Source organism: Gadus morhua, unplaced genomic scaffold, assembly GCF_902167405.1.
Source record: "Gadus morhua unplaced genomic scaffold, gadMor3.0, whole genome shotgun sequence".
Lineage (NCBI taxonomy): Eukaryota > Metazoa > Chordata > Actinopteri > Gadiformes > Gadidae > Gadus > Gadus morhua.
Genome location: NW_021963996.1, coordinates 7,512 through 14,213, shown reverse-complemented (window position 1 = coordinate 14,213; position 6,702 = coordinate 7,512). Strand labels below are relative to the sequence as shown.

The following is a 6,702-nucleotide window of genomic DNA, read 5'->3' as shown; positions in this document are numbered from 1 at the left end:
CAAAAAGCTACAAATTGAGCCGAAAAACTTAAAAGAGTTCGGACCAAAATGGCCGCAGAGTGTTTTCGTTCCCCGTGGTCAGCAGGTGTCGCCAAATAGACCAAAACCATGCGTTCCTATTAAAACAGTGGGTCAAATCAATGCACTGTCGAGGTTTGAAGAGTACATTAAAGCACTTTTAAGGAATGATGTGGTAACGTGATCGCTTGAATAAATAAGAATGGCAGGGAAGGGGGGGGGGGGGGGGGGGGGTGGGGGGGGGCATAGGACATCAATAGAATAATTACACAGGGTGCATTTGGAAACCATATTAAAAGTAATATTGTTTGTAAATAGGAATGTATGAAAAATAAAAAATAGGGGGACGAAGGGGGGCTGGAGCAGGGGGGCAGAATAAACACAAACACATGGTAAGAAAAATAAGAAAGGGGGATCCTTTGTGGGGGGCCGGGGGCTGGGGTGGAGGTCATGTAAAGGTGCGGCCACACCAGACGCGTATCTCGCGTAATTTTTACGCGAGATACGCGCGTAAGATGTTGCTTGCCCATTTTGTGTCAAAAATGGTCGCATACGCTCCTAACGCGCCATACCCTCCTAACGCGCCCACGTCACTCGCCTAGATGAGTCCATGTCCATGCACGTGAACGGAGCGTTCCCTCTTCGTCATAACTATCAAACCAAACATCCTTCACATTCACCGAGCGAACATTACGAAAGTAAAATGCACATTTCTCGCTAAAAATGTTTCCATAAATGCATTTAATGGCGTAACTATGTTACTATTTCCACCCAGAATAAAGAAAGCTGTCGGCCGTGGCTGCGCTGGAGTCCGAGGTAGGAAACCCAAACGCCGCCATGTTTGGGTGGTAGAGTTTAGATCGGCTGAGATTAAAAAATCTCGGATATAAATAACAATAATCGGGTTAAATAACTTCACATTGTGTGTCTGGTGTGTTTCCAGCATTCGTAGTGTTGATCAGCAGATATATAGTCCGCCAAGACGTTGAGGTTGCTTAACCAGAGACTCTGTCCATGCAAGTGAACGGAGCGTTCCCTCTTCGTCATAACTATCAAACCAAACATCCTTCACATTCACCGAGCGAACATTATGAAAGTAAAATGCACATTTCTCGCTAAAAATGTTTCCATAAAAGCATTTAATGGCGTAACTATGTTACTATTTCCACCCAGAATAAAGAAAGTTGTCGGCCGTGGCTGCGCTGGAGTCCGAGGTAGGAAACCCAAACGCCGCCGTGTTTGGGTGATAGAGTTTAGATCGGGTTAGATTAAATAATCTCGGATATAAATAACAATAATCGGGTTAAATAACTTCACAAGGTGTGTCTGGTGTGTTTCCAGCATTCGTAGTGTTGATCAGCAGAGAAATAGTCCGCCAAGACGTTGAGGTTGCTTAGTAACCAGAGACTCTGTCCATGCAAGTGAACGGAGCGTTCCCTCTTCGTCATAACTATCAAACCAAAAATCCTTCACATTCACCGAGTGAACATTATGAAAGTAAAATGCACATTTCTCGCTAAATTTTTTTCCATAAAAGCATTTAATGGCGTAACTATGTTACTATTCCCACACAGAATAAAGAAAGATGTCGGCCGTATGCTTCTGTGCAAGCTCACTACTCTCTGCCAGTGACGTCGGGTCAAGCTCAACGCTGATTGGGCAACGCGGCTAATCGTCATGCGTATGAGCGTAAAAAGTTACATTTTTTGAACTCTTGAAATGTACGCGCGTATATATACGCGCGTATATATACACGCTTTACGCGCGTAAATATACGCGCCTCATACGCGCGTTACGCGCGTAAAATGTTGCTTTTACGCGTGTAACGCGTGTACGCGTCTCATACGCGCGTAAACCAATGGTTCCCTATGGAAAAAATGGCGATTTTATACGCGAGGTACGCGAGATACGCGTCTGGTGTGGCCGCACCTTAAGGGGGCCTTTGGGGGGTAGGGAAGGGAGAGGTTGGGGTTAGGGTCAGGGGTGGGAGAGGTTAGGTTTAGGGCCAGGGGGCGGGGTCAGGGTAAGGGCTAGGTAAGGGAGGGGGTTGGGGTTAGGGTCAGGGGTGGGAAGGGTTAGGTTTAGGACCGGGAGAGGGTCGGGGTTAGGGTTAGGGTCAGGTGAGGGAGAGGGTTAGGGTTAGGACAGTCAGCAATTAACGATGCCACGGTGGCGTCGCTGGCACGGGCCATCATCAGGCGGCTCCTTAGGGGTCCCCGACCCACCCCAACGTTCAAACCAAGGGGCTTAAAGAAAACTTTCACGTCTAACATGAGGGACGTCATGAACTGTGGGCCTTTGAACGTGGTGGTATCGAGAAAATCAACGGAGGAAAAATGTTTGCATGATTTGAGAGTAATGGACGGATCGTGCGTGTTTAGGATGTTTAGAAATTGATCGAATTCCGATTCAGAGTGTTGTCAAACGCCCCATATGTCATCTAGATAACGCATGTATGATAGAGGTTGCAGAGGGCAGACGGCGAGCGCAGAGGCTTCCCACTGCGCCATAAAGAGGTTTGCATACGAGGGGGCGAACTTCTTCCCCATAGCCGTGCCTTTGATTTGGAGAAAGAACTGATTGTCAAAGAGGAAATCATTTCTCGTGAGGTTTATCTCCAGCAAGCGAAGAAGTTAGTCGTCAGGGCGCGTGACGTCAGGACGCAGGTTAAAAGCATCACGCACGGCGCGCATGCCCCCAGCAATGTCTATATTAGTGTACAGACTGCCAACGTCCATAGTGAATAAGAAAGCGTGCGCAGGGATCCGAAGAGCACGGACCTTGGTGACGAAATCATAAGTGTCTTTTACGTAGCTCGCGTGTGAGATAGAAAGAGGGTAAAGATAGTGATCCGGGTACTCAGCCGTATGGTAGGTTTCACTGCTACAGTCCGAAACTATCGGGCACCCCGGGGGGATCTTAAAGGGCTCACTCCAGGCCACAGGCTCTTTATGTATTTTTGGTAACATGTAGAAGAGCCTGGGCCTGGGTTGCGCGTCACCCAAGACGTAGTCCCGCTTCCCATAGGTGATGTACTTTTTTCTCCACAGGGAGTAAATCAAATCAACAATCATCGGGACGGTCTCAGTATATATGGGAGCCTCCAGTTTGGAGTAGTAGCGCGTGTCGTGCAGCTGCCTGTGGCCCTCCCATATATACTGAGACCTGTCCATGATGACAACAGCTCTGCCTTTATCGGCGGGCTTGATTACTATATTTTTGTTTTGAATTAGTTTGCGGAGAGCCTCCGACTCCTCAGGGAGGAGGTTAGCATGGGCCCGGTTGATCCTGAAGGATTCGTGATAATAACGGGATGTCATCCTCGGGTGGAACCCAGGAGGATTTGTATGTGAAGGGTAGTTTCTCCGACGGGGGGTGATCCCGGAAATAGACGGCTAGTTTAACCCTGCTGTGGTACTGTTGCATGTCCGAGCGGACCTGTTGGTACAACTCGCACGGGTCTATGTCGGTGGAGGGAATGAACGTGAGTCCTTCATCCAAAACGGAGAATTGCGCCGCCGTAAGTAGGAAAGACGTAGAAAGGTTTATAACCGAGCGGTTCCCTCGAGGCGTGTCTCGGGACGCGGGAGCGCTCAGTTTAAATACCCGACCCATTGGTTAAAGAGGAGCGCTGCCGTGTCCCGAGACCAGTGGATGTTAACACGTTCGGTGACGAACGCCTGTCTGGGCAGCGTTGGGATCGACTCGTATCGAGTGGCGATGAAAGCATTTAACTCGGAGAGAAGCTCCTGCTTTCTGAACGGGAGCGCACGGGAATAGTTGACTTCAGGAATCAGGAGCGCAGCGCAAGGGAACGCGATACGTGCCCATTTAACAGCGGTTTGGAGATTACGCACAAACGATTTCTCTAACTTGTTATTCCTTTTGTTTAAGCCGAAAGCCAGGACCAGTTTGCGGACCTTGGGGTTGATGGTGGTCTTGGCCATCACCGCGGAGACATGACGGAACGACGCGCCAGGATAACCATCGATCTGGAGACCAGGTATGCTAAATTCAGTGAAGCGTGTGACGTTCGAGTCACCGAGAATGAGAAGCGGTTCCCTAGACTGTAAGTGCCACTCTTGGCATTTCTTACCCGTGCTTGGGTGTCGGGTGGGTCGAGCGAGGGTCACAGTCGGGGTGGAGAAGGAAGAGGCGGGGCTGGCGGGGTCCCGTGCGTCAGCCGGTGCGTCGTTTCTCTCCGCGTCGGCCCGGGCTAACCCATGCGGGGGTGTCGAGCCGGAGGGCGGTGGAGGAGGAGGAGGGGGAGGAAGAGGAGAAGAGGAAGGTCCGGGAGCGGGCATGGCTGCGACTCGTCGGCGGAGGCGGCTGGACGCGAGCCTGGTCCTTTGAGCCAACGGTGTGGTGCTCTGGAGAAGTCCCAGGGCTGCAGACCGTGGAGGAGAGGGGGTAAGGGGAACGGGAGAGGAAGAGGAGGCGGGGGGGATGGGGGGGCACAGGGGTGGAGAAGAAGGAGAGGAGGAGAAGGCCAGCGAAAAGGTAGGCGACGGCAGCCTGGCCGGGGAGCGCCGTTCAGCAGGTCCTACCCCCACGTCAAGGGCCTCCGGACCGGGTCCAGGGGACCGGAGGCAGAAGGCGGTGGTCCAGCAGGTAGGGGGAAGCGTGGCAGCACGGCTCCAGGGGCGGGTTGCGGGAACAGCTGGACCAGAGGGACCGGAACGTCCGGAACCTCTCTGAGGCGAGAGCGCAGCGCGCTCACCGTCTCCGGGCGCAGGCGTTGGCCGAAGTGGCGTTGAGCCCAGGCCAGGGCCACGGTGAAGTTCGGGCGCCAGATGGGGTCTGGAAGGAGGAGGAGAGCACCCACCTTCTCGTCCACCGCAGCCTTGTAGTGGTCCCGGAGCAGCAGCATGCTGGTGTACCGCCAGTTGCGCGCGTCACCGTCAATCAGCTGCGCGGTCGCGGCGTTGGGGACAGCAGGGTGAATGGAGACCCTCAGGGACTCAGCTAGCCTGGCGACGACGGGAAGGGGCTCCGGGCCCTCGGCGTTGGCGAGGTGGTGAGAGGCCTTCAGGGCCGCCAGGAGTCCGGGTCGTCACAGAGCTGAGCAGCCGGGGCACGCGGCGCCTGCCTGGGTGGAGGCGGACGCGCAGACCCAGTGCGCGCCGCGGTGGTGACCGGAGGTCGGGGCCGGTCGCGGGGTCGTGGGTCGGGACGCGGAGGTGGAGGTCTCACCTGCGGGGTCCGGCGGGGGGGCTCGGAGCTCGGGCGGGATGTCGAGGAGCCCGACGCGTCTCAGGAGCGCGGCGATGGAGAGGCTCCTGCGCCTCACGGCGAGGAGGCGAGTAGGCCGGTCGGCGTGGAGGCGAGTAGGCCGGTCCGTGGGCCTCGGACCAACCCTCGTGGTGGTGACGGGTAGGCCCGTAGGGAGACCAGTCCCTGACGGGCCTCGCGTGTTGCTCCCAACGTCTGGGAGACGGGTGGCGTGGGGCCCAGAGTATTCGTGTCCGTGGTCGAAGTGATGGAAGCGGGCCTCCGGAGCAGGTGCAGCCCACGCGGAGAAATCCATCAGCGGTGGGGGGTAGTGGGGGTCCCGAGGAGTCCGCCTGCGACGTCCCCGTTGGACCAGGGTCCACTCACCGTCATCTTGAAGGGGGTTCGGTTGCATGTTTCTTTTCAAATAGTTCGAATTCGAATTAAAACGGAAAGTTTCTAAGCTATACTGAAATAAACTAAACTGAACTGTAAGGTAATGAGACCAGTGCGATCCAGCCAATATCCGATTTATTTGGAAATTAGGCTGCTGTGGGCAAAGTACTACGTTTCGTCAATACAATGACTTCATCAGGTACAAATAGATAGCATAGAAACAGACCGTATAATGGAGAATCCAGACAAGCCCTGGTTACAGAGCACAAATGAGAGACAACGAAAACAAATACTTTTATACAGACATGTAGGAGGGAGGGGGGACTTGAGGTCTGGGGCAGAGACATCCAATAGGGGGCCAGGGCATCAAAACAATTTCAAATTGAAACATGAAAAGCCAATGGGGGGGTCAGGTGAAGAGCCAATGAGAGGTCAGGAGAGTAAACAACTTTAAAGTTTGAATTTGGGCCAATCAGGGGGTCGAATTTCAAAAGTAATGCTGAAGGAATGCAACATTATATCACTTTTGCTGTGTTTCTCCAGGTCACCAGCAGGTGGAGCCCGGAGGATCGTGGTGTCTGCACCAACCGGAGCCGCCAGCAGGGGCTGCTAAGTCGCCTTAAACCGGGTGGTGTTAAAAGCAGAGATGACGGCCGTAATAGAAATAATTAAAAACACAATAAAATAATACCGTTGTATCGAATTATTGCAGTGTGGGGGTCAAGGTGATACAATCCAAGGGTAAAAAAATATACAAAAACATAAAAGGCAAACTGTACATTAATGCGACCGTGATGCGGGTTCATACATTAAAAACATCGATTTTTACATGTATATATGCATTTGAAAAAATGTATATAAACATAAAAGAAGAGGGAGCAGCAGGTAAGTGGGGGAAAGGGGATAAGTGAGAAGGAGGCATGGAATGGGGTCACGGGACACTGATAAAGGATAAAAATAAATAAAAATATGGGCCTGGATGGAAGAAGGAGCCGAGGGAAAGGTCAAAGGGGAGTCGGGAGGGTGAATCAAATTGTAATTACAAGTGGGGACGGTAATAAGGTCAAATTAGACCGT

General features: G+C 52.7%; 1 long non-coding RNA gene across 2 annotated transcripts; it reads left to right on the top strand.

Annotated features, from left to right (window-relative positions):
- Positions 1 to 2,570: 2,570 nt before the first annotated feature.
- LOC115538682 (uncharacterized) lies at positions 2,571 to 6,495 on the top strand. Of its 2 annotated transcripts, none has more exons than XR_003975469.1 (3): positions 2,571 to 2,888; positions 3,913 to 4,021; positions 6,169 to 6,495. It is a non-coding gene; the product is annotated as an uncharacterized LOC115538682 (long non-coding RNA). The 2 variants fall into 2 exon arrangements; XR_003975470.1 differs by lacking the exon at positions 2,571 to 2,888 and adding an exon at positions 3,346 to 3,502.
- The last annotated feature ends 207 nt before the right edge of the window (positions 6,496 to 6,702 follow it).